The 18400-nt window shown below is 38.8% G+C and overlaps 1 non-coding gene across 1 annotated transcript; it reads left to right on the top strand.

Moving 5' to 3' along the window:
* Positions 1-16872: 16872 nt before the first annotated feature.
* Positions 16873-16979, top strand: LOC124081796 (U6 spliceosomal RNA). Its single transcript, XR_006848127.1, has one exon. It is a non-coding gene; the product is annotated as a U6 spliceosomal RNA (small nuclear RNA).
* Positions 16980-18400: the final 1421 nt, after the last annotated feature.

The raw sequence follows: 18400 nt of genomic DNA, 5'->3' as shown, positions 1-18400 counted from the left end.
GTTCGGTTTATGGTTAGGATTAGTGTTAGGTTTGGGTTAGAATTCGATTGAGTGTTAGTGTGAGAGTTAGGTTTAGGGTTAGTTTTAGGGTTAGTTTTCGGGTTCAGGTTAAAGTTAGGTTTAGGGTTAGGGTGATTGTTAGGTTTAAGGTTTGTGTTAGATTTAGAGATAGGTTTAGAGTGAGGCTGAGGGTTAGAGTTAGGCTTAGGGTTATTTTAGGGTTAGGTTTAGGGTTAGAGATAAGTTTAGAGTTAGTGTTAGGGTTCGGGTTAGAGTTAGTGTTAGGATTAGGGTTAAGGTTAGGGTTAGGGTTAGAGTTAGTGTTAGGGTTAGGGTAAGGGTTAATGTTTGGATTATGGTTATGGATAGGGTTATGTTAATTGTTAGGGTTAGTGTTAGGATTAAGGTAAGTTTTGGTTAGTGTTAGGGTTAGGGTTAGGGTTAGGGTTAGGGATAGGGTTAGGGTTTGATTTAGGGTTAGGTTTAGTGTTAGTGTTAGATTTAGGGTTAGGTTTATGGTTAAAGTAAGTTTTAGTGTTAGGATTAGAATTAGGGTTTAGGTTAGGGTTAGGGTTAGGGTTTGTGTTTGTGTTATCATTAAAGTTCAGGTTAGGTTTAAATTTATGGTTAGTATTAGGATCAGAGTTAGTGTTAGGGTTAGGGTTAGTATTGGTATTAGGTTTATGGTTAGGGTTAGTGTTAAGTTTTGGGTTAGAGTTCAATTGAGTGTTAGTATGAGGGTTAGGTTTAAGGTTAGTTTTCAGGTTCAGGTTAAAGTTAGGTTTAGGGTTAGGGTGATTGTTAGGGTTAAGATTTGTGTTAGATTTAGAGTTAGGTTTAGGGTGAGGGTGTTAGGGTTAGGTTTATGGTTATTTTAGGGTTAGGTTTAGGGTTAGAGATAAGTTTAGAGTTAGTGTTAGGGTTTCGGTTAGGGTTAGTGTTAGGATTAAAGTTAGGGTTAGGGTTAGAGTTAGGGTTAGTGTTATTGTTAGGTTGAGTGTTCGGGTTAGTGTTAGGTTTCAGTTTAGGTTTAGGATAAGTGTTGCCATTAATGTAAGGTTTACGGTTTTGGTAAGGGTTAGTGTTAGATTTACTGTTAAGGTTAGGTTTATTGTTATGGTTTGGGTTAAGGTTAGGTTTTGGTTTATGTATAGGGTTTGAGTTAGTGTTAGGGTTAGTGTTAGGGTTAATATTAGGGTTATAATTAGTGTTACTATTAAGGTTACATTAGGATTAGGGTTTGTGTTAGGGTTTTGGATAGGGTTAGGATTACGGTTATGGTTGAAATTTGGGTTAGGGTTAGAGATAGGCTAAGGTTAGGGTTATGGTTAGGGTTAGAGTTAGGGTTTCTTTTCAGGTTAACTTTAGGGTAAGGGATAGGGTTAGGGTTAGGGTTAGAATTAGTGTTAGGTTTAGGGTTAAAGTTAGTTTTAGGGTTAAGTTTACATTAGGGTTAGGGTTAGGGTTAGTGTTATGGTTAGGGTTTTTGTTAGATTTAGGGTTAGGTTTAGGGTGAGGCTTAGGGTTATGGTAAGGGTTAGGGTTATTTTTAGGGTCAGGTTTAGGGTTAGAGATAGGGTTAGAGTTAGTGTTAAGGTTTGGGTTAGGATTAGCATTATAATTTGAGCCCTGTACCCTTAACACAAACCCTAATCCTGACCCTGATTCTAAAATAAACCTAGATCTAAACCTGACCCTAACCAAAAACCTAACCCTTACGCTGGACCAAGCCATAAATCTAACACTAAATATATCCCTAACTGTAACCCTAGACCTGACATTAGCAATAGACCTAATACTATCCGTAACCCTAAAAGAAATCCTAGTCCTCATCGTAGCACTAAACATAGCCTTAATCATAACCCTAACCCTAACTTTACTTCTAACCCTAATACTAGTCTTCATCCTTGTCCTAAACCTAGTATAACCACATCCTTACCCTAAACTGAACCCTAACTCTAACCCTAACCCTAATGGTAAACCTTGCCTTATTCTTAACCCTAGCACTAACCCTAGATCAAAACCTAACTCTAAATCTAACCCTAACTTGATGTCTAAGCCTATTCATAAAACTAGCTCTAACCCTAGCCCTAATATAAACCTAGCCATAATTTAGACCTATCCCTAAACCTAACCCAAACCCTAGCACTAAGACTAACTCTAACTCTCACACTAGCCCTATCAGTCGTTCTACTCTTGTCCCTTACCATAACCCTAACCCTAGCCGTTACCATAGTGCTAACCCTTGCCTATCCTTATCCTTAGCACTAACCTTAGGCAAAACATAACTCTAAATCTAGCCCTAAACCGAAGCCTAAGCCTAACCCTAACACTAGCCCAAATCATAACACTAATCCTAAAATGAGCCCTAACACTAGCCCTAGCCCTAAAACAAAACCAAGCCAGAGCTCTAACCCTACCATTAACCTAATCCAAACCTTATCCTTACAACTATACCTAAACCTAGCTCTAATTCGAGTTGGAAGCCAAACCCTAAAACTTACCCTGAACCTGACACTCACCCTACACTTCTAGCTCTAAATATCACCCTAACCCTAAATTAATCCTAACACTAAATCTAGCACTAAAACCCCCAAACTAGCCCTAATTGTAAACCTAGTACTTACATTAGCTGTAACCCTAAACATCGCCCTAACATAACCCAAAACCTAGCCCTAACCCTAACTTTAAACCTAAGCTAACCCTAACACTAGCCCAAATTGTAACCATAACTTTAGCCTTAAACTGATCTCTAACTCTACCCATTAATATAAACCATAAACCTAACCATAATGGTAACCCTAGGCATAAACCTAACCCTATCCCATATCCTAACCATTTCATTACCCTAAACCTAACATGAATCCTAAATCTAACCCTATCATTACCCTAACCCTAATCCTAAAATTCATTCAAGCCCCAAATTGAAACCTTAACCTATCCCAAACCCTAAACCAGACCTTGACCCTAATAATACCCCTAGCTGTAAACTTGACCATAACCCAACACCTAACCCTTAGCCTAGACATAGCCATAAACCTAATCCTAAATCTATTTTTAACCATCATTCTGGAACTAAAATTAGCCCTAGTCCTAATCCTAGCCCTAACTCGAAAAAACAAACCTAGCCCTCATCCTAGCCCTAAAACTAGCCTTAATCATAACCCTAACTCTAGCCCTACACCTAACCCTAATTCTAACCCTCACCCTACCTCTAAATTTACCTATAACGTCATCCCTTACCCTAAATTTAAACCTAACCCTAACCCTAACCCTAGGCTTAAACACAAAACCTAGCCCTAATCCTAGCACTAATTCAGCTCTATCTACAACGCTATCCTAACCCTAGCCCTAAGACTAACTCTAACTCTTGCCCTAGCCCTAGACTTATCCCTAGTTCTATCCCTATCTGCTACCATAAAGCTAACACTAGCCCTAACACTTGCCCGAAAGTGAGCCCAGCCCTAACCCTAAATCTAAATCGAACCTTTAACCTGAGCCTAAGCCTAAGCCTAACACTAACACTAGCCCTAACCCTAATGATATTCATAAAACTAGCCCTACCCCTAATCTTAGCAGTAAACCAAAACCGAGCAATACCCCTAACCCTAAACCTTAACTTAAACCAAACACTAACACTTCACCTAGACCTAAACCTAGCCCTAATTCAAGTCCTAAGCCTCACCCTAAAACTAATCCTGACCGTGACTCATATCCTAACACTCACCCTAGTTCTAAACACCGCCCTAAACCCAAACCAAACACTAACATTAACAATAGCCCTAATTCGACACTTAATGCTAACCCTAAAACTAACCCTGACCCGGATGCCTCTCCTAACAAGAACCGTAGCTATAAATATCACCCTAACTTTAAACCTAACCCTAGCACTCGAACTACCCCTAACCCTAAACCTAAAACTAACTCTAATAGTAACCCTAGATCTTCCATTAGCCATTGCCCCAATCCTAGCCCTAAACTGAGCCCTAAACCTAGCTTTACCTCTAACTCTTACCCTAACCATAGCCCTAACCGTAGATCTAAATCAATCCCTTACCCCAAGCAAAACCCTAAACCTAAGAGTTACCCTAGACCTATCCATAGTCCTCAGAATAACCAAAACCCTAACCCTATTAATAGTCCTAACTCCAGCCTTCACTTTAGCTCTAACACGGTCCCAAACGCTAACCCTAACCCTGACCCTTATTCTGATCCTAACACTAAACCTAGGTCTAACCCTAACCCCAACCCTAACCAAAATTTTCCATAATCCTATCCCTAGACCTAACTCTGAACTTAACTCTCAGCCTAGACATAATCATACCTCAGAACCTAACCCTTACCCTAAACCTAATCCTAGTTCTAATCCTCACCTTAACCCTAACACAACACCTAATCCTAACCATAACCCTAGCCCTAACCTTAACTCTAACTGTATCCATTACCCTAAAAATAATCCTTACCATAATGCTAACCCTAGGCTTAACCCTAAACCTATCACTTTCCCCAAACCTATCAATTACACTAAAGCTACCCTGAACCCTAAACGTAACACAATAATTATGGTAACCCTAACCCTAATGCTAATCCGAGCCCTAACCCTAACCTCAAACCTAAACCAAACCCTAAAACTGACCGTGAATCTAATAATTCTCCTAGCGATAAACCTGACTCTTACCCTACCTAAGCCTTACACTACACCTAGTCATAAACCTAACCCTAAAACTATTCCTAAACTTAACCCTAGACCTGATATTAACCCTAGCCTTAATCCTAGCCCTAACCCTAACACTAACCCTTGCCCTAATCTTAGCCCTAATTTAGCCCTATCCCTAACCCTAACCCTAACCCTAATTTGAGCCCAAAGACTAATTCTAACTCTCACCCTAACCCTAACCCTAGTTGTAACTCTATCCCTTACTAGAACTCTAATCCTAGCCCTAACCCTTGGTGTAACCCTAGCCCTATTCATAGCCGTGGTCATAACCCTATATCTAACCCTAACTCTAAAACTAACCCAAACCCTACGCCTAAACCTAAACCTAACACTAGCCCTAATGCTAAAGCTAATCCTAAAACTAGCTCTAAATCTAGCTCTAGCCCTAAAACAAACCAAGTCATAGCCATAACCCTAACCCTTAACCTAAACCAAACCCTAACCCTACACCTAGCCCTAACCATATCCCTAATTCTAGTCCTAACCCTAACCCGAAAACTAACCCTGACCCTGACTCTGACCTTAACACTAACCCAGGCTCTAAACATCATCATCACCATAAACCTCAACCTAACACTAGACCTAGCCCTAACCCTAACCCTATAACTAGTGCTAAACATAACCCTACTTCATACATTAGCCGTAGCCTTAACCCTAGCCCTAACCAAACCAAAAGCCTAGCCTTAATCCGAGTCCTATACCTAGCTTTAACCCTAAACTTAAACCTAAACCTAACCCAAAACTAGCCCTAATCCTATACATAACCCTAGCCCTAACCTTAGGTCTAACCTATCCATTACCCTAGCAATAACCCTAACCTTAAGCTAACCCTAGGCCTAACCCTAACCTTATCCATTACAATAAACCAAACCTAAACCCTAAATTTACCCTGTCATTACCCTAAACCTAAACTCTACCTAACCCAAACCCTAACCCTGACCATGACCCTAAATATAACCCTAGATATGAACCTGAATCTTACCCTAAACCTAATCCTTACACTGGACCAAGCCATAAACCCAACACTAAATCTAGCCCTAAATATAACCCTATACCTGACATTAACCCTAGCCCTAATACTATCCCTAATGTTAACACAAAACCTAAACCTTATGCTAGCCACAAACTTAGCCTTAATCATAACCCTAACCCTATATCTAGCCCTAACCTTAATAATAACCCTTGCCCTAGCCCTAAACCTAGCCAAAACCACATCCCTTACCCTAAACGTAACCCTAACTCTAACCCTAACCCTTGCTGTTACAACTGCCCTATCCTTAGCCTTAGCTTTAACACTAGATTGAAAACTAACTTTAAATCTAACTCTAACTTGATGCCTAAGCCTAAAACTATCCATTACCCTGATTCTAAAACTAGCTCTAACCCTAACCGTAACTCTAACCCTAGCCACCCTAACCCTAACCATAGCCCTAAGAATAACTCTCACACTGACCCTATCACTCGTTCTAATCCTCTCCATTCCCATAAACCTAACCCTATGCCAAATCCTAGTCCTAACCCTTGCCCTATCTGTAGCCTTAGCTAAACTTAGATAAATACCTAACTCTTAATTTAAACCTAAACCGAAAACTAAGCCTAAATCTAAGACTAGCCCTAACCCTAACACTAATCCTAAAATTTGCCCTAACGCTAACCCTAGCCCTAAAACTAAACCGAGCCAAAGCTCTAACCCTAACCCTAACCCTAAACCAAGCCCTAACCCTACACCGAGCCCTAAACCCTGCCTTAATTCGAGTTTTAGGCCAAACCCTAAAACTAACCCTGACCCTTACTCTGATCATAACACTAACTGGAGGTCTAAACAGCACCCTAATCCTAAACATAAACCTAACACTAAACCTAGCCCTAAAACACTAAAATCAGCCAGAATCATAATCCTAGTACTTACATTAGCCGTAACTTTAACCCTAGCACTAACTTAACCCAAAATCTAGCCCTAATCATAACCATGAACCTAGCCCTGAACTGATTTCTAACTCTATCCATTCCATAACCATAACCATAACCCTAATGCTAATTTGATCCTTAACTTTAAACCTTAACCTATCCCAAACCCTAAACCAGAACTTGACCCTAATAATACCCCTAGCTCTAAACCTGACCCTAAACCTAAATCTAACCCTTACACTAGTCGTATCCATAATCCTAACCCTAAAACAATCTTTAACCATAATTCTGGACCTGAAATTAGCCCTAGCACGACTCCTAGCACTAACCCTAAAAAAAAAAAAAACCCTAGCCCTCATCCTAGCCCTAAACCTAGCCTTTATCATAACCCTAAACCTAACCACAGTCCTAATCCTCATTATAACCCTCACCCTACCTCTAAACATAGCTATAAGGCCATCCCTTACCCCAAACTTTGCCCTAACTCTAAAACTAAACTCTAAACTCTAACTCTAAACCCTAACCCTAACCCTAACACTAGGCTTAAACTAAACACTAAAACTAGCCCTAATCCTAGCCGTAATTGAGCCCTATCTCTAACCCTAGCCCTAAGATTAACTCTCGCCCTATCCCTATCCCTAGTTCTAACCCTAACCCTTACCATAACCCTAAACCTAGCCATAATGCTTGCCTTATCCTTAGTTCTATCCCCAGCCCTAGATCTAATCCTATTTCCAAATTTAACACTAACTTAATCACTAAGCCTAAGTCTAACACTAACACTAGCCCTAATCCTAACCCTAGGACTAAAACAAATCCGAGTATTAGCCCTAACCGTAAACCTTAACTTAAATCAAACCCCAACACTACAACTACACCCAACCCTTGCCCTAATTCGAGTCCTAACCCTAACCTTAAAACCAACCCTGACCTTGACTCATATCCTAACACTCACCATAGCTCTAAACACCGCCCTCACCTTAAACTGAACCATAACAGTAACCTTAGCCCTAATTCGAGTCCTAATTCTAACCCTAACACTACACCTGACCCTGACTCCTATCCTAACATGAAACCTAGCTATAAATATCACCCTAACATTAAACCTAACCCTAACTCTAACCCTAACACATACCCTAACACTAAAACTAACCCTAATGGTAACCCTAGTTCTTACATTAACCATTGCCCTAACCCTATCCCGAACCCTAACACAGAACCTAACCCTAAGCCTTGCCCTAAACCTAGGCCTAACCAAAGCCTAGTGCTAATCCTAGCTGTTATTTAATCCTATCCTAACCCTAAACCTAGCCATAAGACTCACTCTAACTCTTGACCTAGTCCTAGTCCTAGTTCTATCCTTAGCCTTAATCCTAACTCTAGATTTAAGCCTATGTCTAAATCTAAACCTAACTCTAAATTTAACTGTAAAAATAATCCTAAACCAAACCCTAACACTACCCCTAACCGTAATGCTAATCCTAAAACTGGTCATATTCCTAGCCCTAGCCATAAACCAAAACCAAGCCATAGCCCAAATCCTAACCCTTAACCTAAATCAAATGCTAATCCTACTACTAGCCCTCAAATTAAGTCTAAAACTAGCCGTGACCCTGACACTGACCTTAACACTAACCATAGCTCTAAAAATCACCCTAACATTAAATTAACCCTAACACTATATCTAGCCTTAACCTAACCCTAAAAGTAGCCTTAATCAAAACCCAAGTTCATACATTAGTCATTTTCCTAACCATAGCCCTAACCCTAACACAAATTCTACCTCTATTCAAGCCCTAACCCTAGGTTTTACCCTAATACTAGCCCTAACTCTAACCCTAACACTAGCCCTAACCCTAACTCTAACCCTATTATTTACACTAAGCCAAACCCTAACCCAAAGGCTAACCCTAGTTCTAACCCTAATCCTTAGCCTAACTGAAACTCTAACTATATTACTAGTCTTAACCCTAGCCCTCATTCTACCTCTAAACCTAACCCTGACCCTCATCAGACCCTAACAGTAACCCTAGGTCTAAACCTGACCCTAAACTTAAACCAAATCCTAACACTAGCCCTACTGGTAACCTTATACCTATACTTAAGCCTAACACTAGACCTAGACCCAAATCTAATCCTAAATATAGCTATATCTCTAGCCCTCAACCTAAACAAAAACCTAGCACTAGCCCTACAATAACTCTTAACATAAACTTAACACTTATCCTACTCCTAGACCTAAACCTAGTGCTAATTCTGGCTCTAACCCTAACCCTAACCCTATCCCAAAAACTGACCCTGATTCTAACACTGAACCTAGATTTAAAACTGACACTAATCCAAAACCTAGACCTAACACTAGACCTAGCCATAACCCTAACTCTAAAACTAGCTCTAAACATAACCCTAGTTCTTACATTACACATTGTCCTAAACCTAACACAAAACCTAGCCCTAATACTAAGCCTAAACTTAGCTGTAAGCATAATGCTCAGCCTAACCCTAGCCCTAAACTTAGCCCTAACCTAAGCCTTGCCTTAGACCTAAGCCTAGCTCAAAGTCTAACCTTTACACTAAACATAACCATAGCTCTATCCTAAACCCTAACCATAACCCTACCCCTAACCCTAATCCGAATGTTAAACCTAGCCTGAACTTTAGCTCTAAATGTATCCGTTACCCTAACCCTAACCCTAATTAAAACTCTATCCTTAACACTGAACCTAACTCTAACCATAAATGTTAACCTAGAATTAAACCAAAACCTAACTCACCCTAGCCCTAACCCTAGCTCAAATACTAACCCTTACCCAAACCTAACCATAACCCTAGGCCTAAACCTAACACTTACCCTAACCCTAAAACTTACCCTAAATCACACCCTAGCCCTATCCCTAAACATAGCCCTAAACCTAGACTTAATCCAAACCATAACCTAGCCCTAATCCTAGCTCTAAAACTATCCATTACACTAAACATAACCCTAACCCCAATGATAACCCTAATCTAATCACTAAACTTAACCCATCAATTACCCTAAACCTTAACTGAAACCTAAACTAAACCCTATCCATTACACTAACCCTAAACCTAACAGGTTTGTATTAGGGTTAGAGTTATGGTTATTGTTCGGGTTAGGGTTAGGGTTGGGTTAGGGTTGGGTTAGGGTTAGTGTTAGGGTAGGGTTAGGGTATGTTTTAGGGTTAGTGTTAGGGTTAGGATTGAATTTGGGATTAATGTTAGGGTTAGGGTTAGGGTTAGCAATAGTGTTAGGGTTAGGGATAGGTTTACGTTTACTGTAGGGTTAGTGTTAGGGTGAAGGTTAGTGTTCTGTGTAGGGTTAGGTTTAGGGATAGGATTAGTGTTAGGGTTAGCCTTAGGATTAAGTTTAGATTTATTTTTAGGGTTAGCATTATGGTTATGTTTAGGGTTGGTTTTAGTGATAGTGTTAGGATTAGGTTTATGGTTAGGTTTAGGTTCAATATTAGGGGTAGTGTTATGGTTAGGGTTAGTGTTAGTGTTCAAGTTAGGGTAAGATTTATGGTTTGGTTTAAATTAGGGTTAGGTGTAGTGTTAGGTTTAGGTTTAGGTTTAGAGTTATTGTTAGAGTTAGTGTTAGGGTTTGTGTTAAGGTTAGTGTTAGGGTTAGGATTAGTGTTAGGGTTTGTGTTAGGGTTAGGGTTACTTTTGGGTGTAGGGTTACAGTTAGGATTAGGGTTAGGTTTAGGGTTCGTGTTAGAGTTAGTGTTGTGGTTAGGATTAGGGTTAGGTTTAGCGTTAGTGTTTGGGTTAAAGTTTGTATTAGGATTAGGTTTAGGGTTAGTGTTAGTTTTAGGATTACCTTTAGGATTAGAGTTAATGTTAGGATTAGTGTTAGTGTTAGGGTTTGTGTTAGGGTTAGTGTTAGGGTTAGTGTTAGGTTTTCTGCTAGCATTAGAGTGAGGGTTAGTGATAGTGTTAGGGTTAATGTTAGGTTTACGGTTGGTGTTAGGGTTAGGGTTAGTGTTAGGGTTAGGGTTAAGATTCGTCATAGCGTTAGGGTTAGAGTCAGAGTTAGGATCAATGTTAGGGTTAAGATTAGGGTTAGTGTTAGCATTAGGGTTAGGGCTAGGTTTAGGCAGAGTGTTAGGTTTTGAAATATGTTTAGGGTTAGTTTTAGATTTAGTGTTAGATTTAGGATTAGTGTTATGGATATGGTTATTGTTAGGATTAGGGTTAGTGTTAGGGTTTGGGTTAGGTATAGTGTTAGAGTACAGGTTAGGGTTAATGTTAGTGTTAGCGTTAAGGTGAGGGTTTGAGTTAGGGTTAGGGTTTGAATTAGGGTTAGGTCTAGTGTACGGTTAGGATTAGGTTTTGAGTTAGGTTTAGTGTTAGTGTTAAACTTTATGTTAGAGATAGTGTTAGGGGTAGTGTTAGGATTAGGTTTATGGTTATGGTTAGTGTTAGGGTTAGGGTTGGCGATAAATTTAGGGTTAGTGTTAGTGTTAGGGTTAGGGTTATGTCTACAGTTAGGGTAAGTGTTAGCGTTATGGTTCATGTTAGGGTTAGGTTTAGTGTGAGTGTTAGGGTTAGCATTAGATTAGGGTTGGTGTTAGTGTTTGGGTTTGGGTTAGGGTTAGGGTTAAGGATAGTGTTAGGATTAGTGATGGTTAGTTTTAGGTTTAGAGTTAGGGTTACCATAATGGTTAGAGTTAGTGTTAGGGTTAAGTTTAGAATTTGATATAGGTTTAGGGTTAGTGTTAGGGTTAGGGTTAGGGTTAGACTTAGGTTTATGGTTAGGTTAGGGTTAGGGTTAGGGTAAGGGTTTGTGTTAGGGTTAGATTTAGGTTTAGTTTAGGGTTAGTGTTAGGGTTTGGGTTAGGTTTAGGGTTTAGGTTAGATTTAGGGTTAGGGTTAGAATTAAGGTTAGGGTTAGTGTTAGGGTTGTATTAGGGTTAGGGTTAGTGTTAGTGTTAGGGTTAGATTTATTTTCAGGTTCAGGGTTAGGTTTAGGTTTAGGTTTAGTGTTAGGGTTAGCATTAGGGTTAGGTGTAGGATTAGATTAGGATTAGGGTAAAGGTTGGTGTTAGTGTTTGGTTTAGGGTTATGGATACGGTTAGTTTAGTGTTATGGTTATTGTTAGGATTAGGGATAGTGTTTGGTTAGCGTTAGGGTTAGGGTAAGTTTTAGGCTTAGGGATAGGGTTAGAGTTAGGTTTAGTATTAGGTTTTATTTTAGGATTAAAGTTAGTGTTAGGGTTAGCATTTAAGTTTAGGTTTAGGGTTAGTTTTAGGGTTCTCTTAGGGTTAGGGTTAGTGTTAGGGTTAGGGTTACAGTTAGGATTAAAGTGAGGGTTAGGTTTAGTGTTAGGGTTAGGGTTAGGATTATGGTGAGGGTTAGGGTTAGTGGTCGGCTTATGGTTAGTGTATGTTAGGGTTAGGGTTAGGGTTAGGGTTAGTGTTAGTGTTGGGGTTACGATTAGGATTAGGATTAGGTTTAAGGTAAGTGTTAGTGTTAGGTTTTGCATTAGGGTTCAGTGTTCAGGTTAGCATTAGAATTAGGGTTAGGGTTAGCGTTAGGGTTAGAGTCAGCGTTAGTGTTAGGGTTTGAATTATGGTTCATTTTAGGGTTAGGGTTAGGATTAGGTTCAGTGTTAGTGTTAGGGTTAGGATTACATTTCATTTTAGGATTAGGGTTAGGGTTAGGGTTAGTGTTAGATTTAGGGATAGGGTAAGTGTTAGTGTTAGTGTTAGAGTTAGAGTTAGGGATAATGTTAGGTTTAGGGATATTTTTAAGTTTAGTGTTAGGATTAAGATTAGGGTTAGAGTTGGTGTTAATGTTAGGTTTAGGGTTAGCATTAGGGTTAGGGTTAGGGCTAGGCATATAGTTAGGTTTAGGGTTAGGGTTAGGGTTAAGGTTAAGTTTAGCATTAGGGTTAGTGTAAGGGTAAAGTTTAGTGTTAAGTTTAGGGTTAATTTAAGAAATAGGGTTAGTGTTAGTGTAAGGGTAAAGGTTAGGGTTAAGTTTAAGGTTAGTTTAAGAGTTAGGGCTAGTAAGATTTAGGTTTAGGGTTAGTGTTAAGATTAGTGTTAGATTTAGGGTTAGGATTTGTGTTAGGTTTAGGGTTAGGTTAAGGGGTTGTGTTAGGGTTAGGTTTAGGTTTAGGGTTAGGGTTACGTACAGGATTAGTTTTAGATTTAAGGTTACACTTAGGTTTAGGGTTTGTGTAAAGGTTAGCGTTAAGATTAGGTTTAGGGCTTGGGATAGGTTTAGGGTTAGCTTTTGGTGTTGGGTTAGGATTAGGTTTAGGGTTACCGCTAGGGTTATGAATAGGATTAAGTTTAGATTTAGTGTTACATTCAGGGTTAGGTTTAGGTTTAGGGTTAGGATTAGTTATAGTGTTAGTGATATGTTTAGGTTTAGTGTTAGGGTTAGGTAAAAGTTAGGCTTAGGCTTGGGTTACATGTAGGTTATGGTTTGGGTTAGAGTTTTTGTTAGGGTTAGGGTTAGTGTTAGGGTTACTGTTAGGATTAGAGTTAGGGTTAATGTTAGGTTTTGTGTTATATTTAGTGTTAGGTTTAGTGTTAGGTTTAGGACTATGGTTAGGATTAGTTATAGGTTTAGTGTTAGGTTTAGGGTTAGTGTTAGGGTTAGGGTTATGGCTAGTTTTAGATCTAAGGTAAGGGTTAGGGTTTGTGTTACCGATAGTGTTAGTGATAGCTTTAGGCTTATGGTTAGGATTAGGCTTAGGGTTAAATTTAGGGTTAGGGATTGGGTTAGTGTTAGGGTTAGTGTTAGATTTATTGTTATGGTTAGGGTTCAAGTTTGGGTTAGAGTTAAGGTTAGTGTTAGGGTTAGGTTTAGTGTTAGGGTTAGTTTTAGGGTTAGGGTTGCATTAAGTGGTTTGGCTATTGTTAGGCTTAGGGTTATTGTTAGGGATAAGTATTAGGTTACATTTAGTTTTAGGGTTAAGGTTAAGGTTATACTTAGTGTTCAGGTTAGCATTAGTGTTAGAGTTAAGGTTAGTGTTAGAGTTAGCATTGGGGCAAATGTTAGGGTTAGTGTTAAGATTAGAGTTAGGGTTAGGGTTAGAGGTAGGGTTATTGTTAGGGTTAGGGTTAGGGTTAGTGTTTGTGTTAGGGTTATGGTTATGGTTAGGTTAAGTTTTAAGGTTTGTGTTAGGTTTTGGTTTAAGGTTAGGATAAGTGTTTGTGTTAGGGTAAGGTTTACGGTTTTGGTAAGGGTTAAGGTTAGGTTTAGTGTTAGACTTAGGTTTAGGTTTAGGGTTAAGATTAGTGTTAAGGTTAGTGTTTACTTTATGTTTAGGTTAAACTTAGTGTTACGTTTAGTTATATTATAGTTTGAGTTAGTGTTAGGATTAAGGCTACATTTAGGATTAGGTTTGTGTTAGGGTTTCGGATAGGTTTAGTGTTTCGGTTATGGTTAGGATTCGGGTTAAGGTTAGGTTAGGGTTAGGTTAGTGTTAGGGTTAGGGTTTGTTTTTGGGTTAGATTTAGGGTAAGGGTTAGGGTTAGGGTTAGAGTTAGCGTTAGAGTTAGGTTAGAGTTAGGGTAAAAGTTAGTTTTAGGGTTAGGGTTAAGATTAGGTTAAGGTTAGGGTTAGGGTTAGGGTTAGGGTTTGTGTTAGATTTAGAGTTAGGTTTAGGGCGAGTGTGAGGGTTAGGGTTAGGGTTAGAGTTATTTTATAGTTAGTTTTAGGGTTAGAGATATGTTTAGGGTTAGTCTTATGGTTTGGGTTAGGGTTAGCATTATTGTTAGGGTTAGGGATAGGGTTACAGTTAGGATTAGTGTTAAGTTTACATTTTGGGTAGGTTTTAGTGTTAGGTTTAGTGTTAGAGTTTGTGTTAGGATTATGGTTGTTGTTAGGTTTAGGGTTACACATAGGATGAGGTTTAGGTTTAGGATTAGGTTTAGGTTTAGGGTTAGTGTTAATGTTAGGGTTAGGGTTTATATTAGTGTTATTGTTAGGGTTAGGATTAGGGTTAGCCATAGGGTTATTGATAGTTTTAGTGTTAGTGTTAGGGTTAGGGTTAGGGTTAGTGTTCAGGTGATGGTTAGGTTAGAGTTAGTGTATGGTAAGTGTTAGGAGTAGGATTAGAAATAGGGTTAGAGTAAATGTTAAGTTTAGGTCTAGGGTTAGGTTTAGGGTGAGATTTAGAGTTAAGTATATGGTTAAGTTTACTTTTAGGGCTGTGGTAGTGTTGGGGTTAGTGTTTTTGTTAGGTTTAGGCTTAAGTTTAGAATTTGTGCTAGGGTTAAGAGTTAGGATTAGGGTTAGGGTTAGGTTTAGTATTAGGGTAAAGGTTATTGTTAGTGTTAGGGTTAGGGTTAGTGTGTTGTGGTTAGGGTTAGTGATAGGTAAGTGTAAGGGTAGGGATAGATTTATGGTTAGAATTAGTGTTAGGGTTAGGGAAAGGGTTAGTGTAAGGTTTAGGCTTAGGGTTAGGATTAGGTTAGAGTTAGGGATAGGGTTAGGGTTTGCGTTAGAGTTAGGGTTATGGTTAGTGTTAGAGTTAGTGTTAGGGTTAGGTTTATGGTTAGGGTAAGGTTTAGGGTTAGGGTTAGTGTTAGTGATTGGGTTAGGGTTAGGGTTCAAGTTAGGGTATGTGTTAGGGTTAGGGTTAGGGACAGGATTTGTGTTAGGTTAGGTTTAGGGTTATGGTTAGATTACAGTTTGAGTCAGGGTTAGGTTTAGGGTTAGGGTTAGTGTTAGGTTAAGGGTAGACATAGGGTTAGTGTTAGTGTTAGGGTTAAGTTTTTAGTGTTAGTGTTATGTATAGGTTTTGGGTTAGTGTTAAAGTTAGGTTTAGTGTTAGGTTGAGTGTTATGGTTACGGTTAGGGTTAGTGAGAAGGTTAGGGTTAGGTTTCAGGTTAGTATTATGTAAGGGTTTAATTTATTGTTAGGGCACTGGTTAGGATTAGGTTAAGGGTTAGTTTTAGAACTAGGGTGAGGATCAGGGTTAGGGATCTGGTTAGGTTTAGGGTTATTTTAAGAGTTAGGATTAGGGTAAGGATTAGGGTGTTAGTTATAGGGTTAGTGTTAGGGTTAGGGCTATGGTTTTTGCTAGGTTGAGGTTAGGATTAGGGTTTGGGTTAGTGTTAGAGTTAGGGTTATGGTTGGATTAGTATTAGAGTTAGTGTTAAGGTGAGGGTTAGGGTTAGTGTTAGGATTAAAAATATGCTTACGCTAAGGGTTAGGGTGCGGGTTAGGTTTAGTGTTATGGTAAGGGTTAGGGTTAGGGTTAAGAATACGGTTAGGCTAAGTGTTAGGGTTAGGGTTAGTGTTAGGTTTGGGGTTATGTTTAGGGTTAGAATTAGTGAAAGGATTAGGATTGGGGTTCGATTTATTGTTACGGTTGAGTTTAGGGTTAGGGTTAGTGTTACGGTTGGAGTTAGTTTTAGGTTTAGGGTTAGGATTAGGGTCAGTGTTAGGGTTAGTGTTAGGGTTAGGATTAGTGTTACAGTTGGAGTTAGTTTAAGGTTTAGGGTTAGGATTAGGGTCAGTGTTAGGGTTAGTGTTAGGGTTAGGGTTAGACTTAGGATTCATGTTAGAGTTAGGGTTATGTTTTGTATAAGGGTTAGTGTTAGGGTTAGGGTTAGTTTTAGGTTTGGGTTTAAGGTTAGGTTTAGGGTTAGTGTTAGGGTTAGGTTAGTGTTAGGGTTATTTTTAAGGTTCATTTTAGGGTTAAGTTTAGGGTTAGGGCTAATGTTAGGTTTAGAATTAGTGTTCGTGTTAGGGTGATGGTTACGGTGAGTGTTAGGGTTATGGTTAGAGTTAGGATGAGGGACAGGGTTAGGGTTAGGTTTAGTGTTAGTGTTTGTGTTAGGGTTAGCATTAGGATTTATTATACTGTCAGGATTAGGGATAGGTTTAGAGTTAGTTTTAGGGTTAGGATTAGGTTTAGGGTGAGTGTTATGATTAGTGTTAGTATAAAGATTAGTGTTAGGGTTTGGGTTAAGATTAGTGACAGGGTTAGTGTTAGGGCTAAGTTTAGTGTTAGGTTTAGGTTTAGGGTTAGTGTTACTGTTAGGGTTAGGGTTAGGATTACTGTTATTGTTAGTGTTAGGTTTATGGTTAGTGATAGGGTTACGGATAGTTTTAGGTTTAGTGTTAAGGTGAAGGTTAAATTTAGATTTAGTGTTACAATAAGTGTTAGGATAAGGATTAGAATTAGAGTTAGGGTAAATATTAGGGTTAGGTTTAGGTTTAGGTTTAGGGTAAGTTTTAGAGTTAAGTATAGGGTTAGGTGCTCACTTCGGCAGCACATATACTAAAATTGGAATGATACAGAGAAGATTAGCATGGCCCCTGTGCAAGGATGACATGCAAATTCATGAAGCGTTCCATATTTTTATAAAAGAAAGTCAAACAATAATTTTAGAAATGAAGGAAACTATAACCCAAATTAAAAACTCAATTGAGAGTATCACCAACAGAGTGGAGCAAGTAGAAGCCAGAACGTCAGATAATGAAGACAAAATATATCATCTTGAAAAGAGTCTAGCCAACTCAGGAAGGCTGGTAAAAAAATCACGAGAAAAACATCCAAGAGATATGGGATAACATAAAAAAATACAAACTTAAGAGTCATCGGGATAGAGGAAGGCATAGAGGTTCAAACCAAGGAAATGGACAACCTGTTAAATGAAATAATTATAGAAAACTTTCCAGACATAAAAAAGGAAATGGATGTACAAATTGTAGATGCATACAGGACACTGAGCATACAAAATCACAGTAGACCAACGCCAAGACACATTGTTATGAAGATATCCAATATACAGAACAAAGAGGAAATATTAAAAGCTTCAAGAGAAAAGAGGCAGATTACATTCAGGGGTAAACCAATAAGGTTTACAACAGATTCTTCATCACAGACGCTGAAAGCGAGAAGATCCTGGAACAACATATTTCAAACTCTGAAAGACAATGGATGCCAACCAAGAATTTTGTACCCAGCAAAATTAAGCTTCAGGTATGACAACGAAATAAAAATCTTTCATGATAAACAAAAGTTAAAAGAATTTGCAGCCAGAAAACCAGCATTGCAAAGCATCTTGAGCAAAACACTACATGAGGAAGAAATGAAAAACAATAACCAAAACCAACAGTGGGAAGTACCTCAGTAAGCCAGAGAGCAGGGGGAAAGCTAATCATGGAGAAACAAACAAAATTTTACAAAAAAGATAAATAATCAAACATGGGTGGAAATACAAATAATATATCAATAGTAACTCTAAACGTAAATGGCTTAAACTCACCAATAAAGCGACATAGGCTGGTAACATGGATTAAAAAAAACAAATCCAACAATATGCTGCCTCCAGGAGACACATTTGATTGGAAAAGACATACACAGGCTGAAGGTGAAATGTGGGGAAAAAACATACCATGCACACGGTCCTCGTAAGCAAGCAGGGGTGGCCAACCTCATATCGAATAAAATCGACTTCAAGATTAAGTTAATCAAAAGGGATAAGGAAGGACATTATATACTGTTAAAAGGAACCATTCACCAACAAGACATAACAATTATCAATATTTATGCACCAAATAATGGTGCTGCGACATTCATAAAACAAACTCTCCTCAAGTTCAAGAATCAAATAGACCACACCACAATAATTATGGGTGACTTCAACACTCCTCTCTCACCATTGGACAGATCCTCCAAACAAAAGTTGAATGAAGAAACAATAGCCTCAATATCACAATCAATAACCTAGACTTAACTGATATATATAGAATATATCAATCATCATCAAGTGGATATA

This window comes from Marmota monax, unplaced genomic scaffold (genome assembly GCF_021218885.2).
Source record: "Marmota monax isolate L192 unplaced genomic scaffold, Marmota_monax_Labrador192_F-V1.1 WCK01_AAM20220418_F8-fsc01728, whole genome shotgun sequence".
Lineage (NCBI taxonomy): Eukaryota > Metazoa > Chordata > Mammalia > Rodentia > Sciuridae > Marmota > Marmota monax.
Note: the sequence above shows the minus strand (reverse complement) of the source record. Positions and strands in the feature narration are given on the sequence as shown.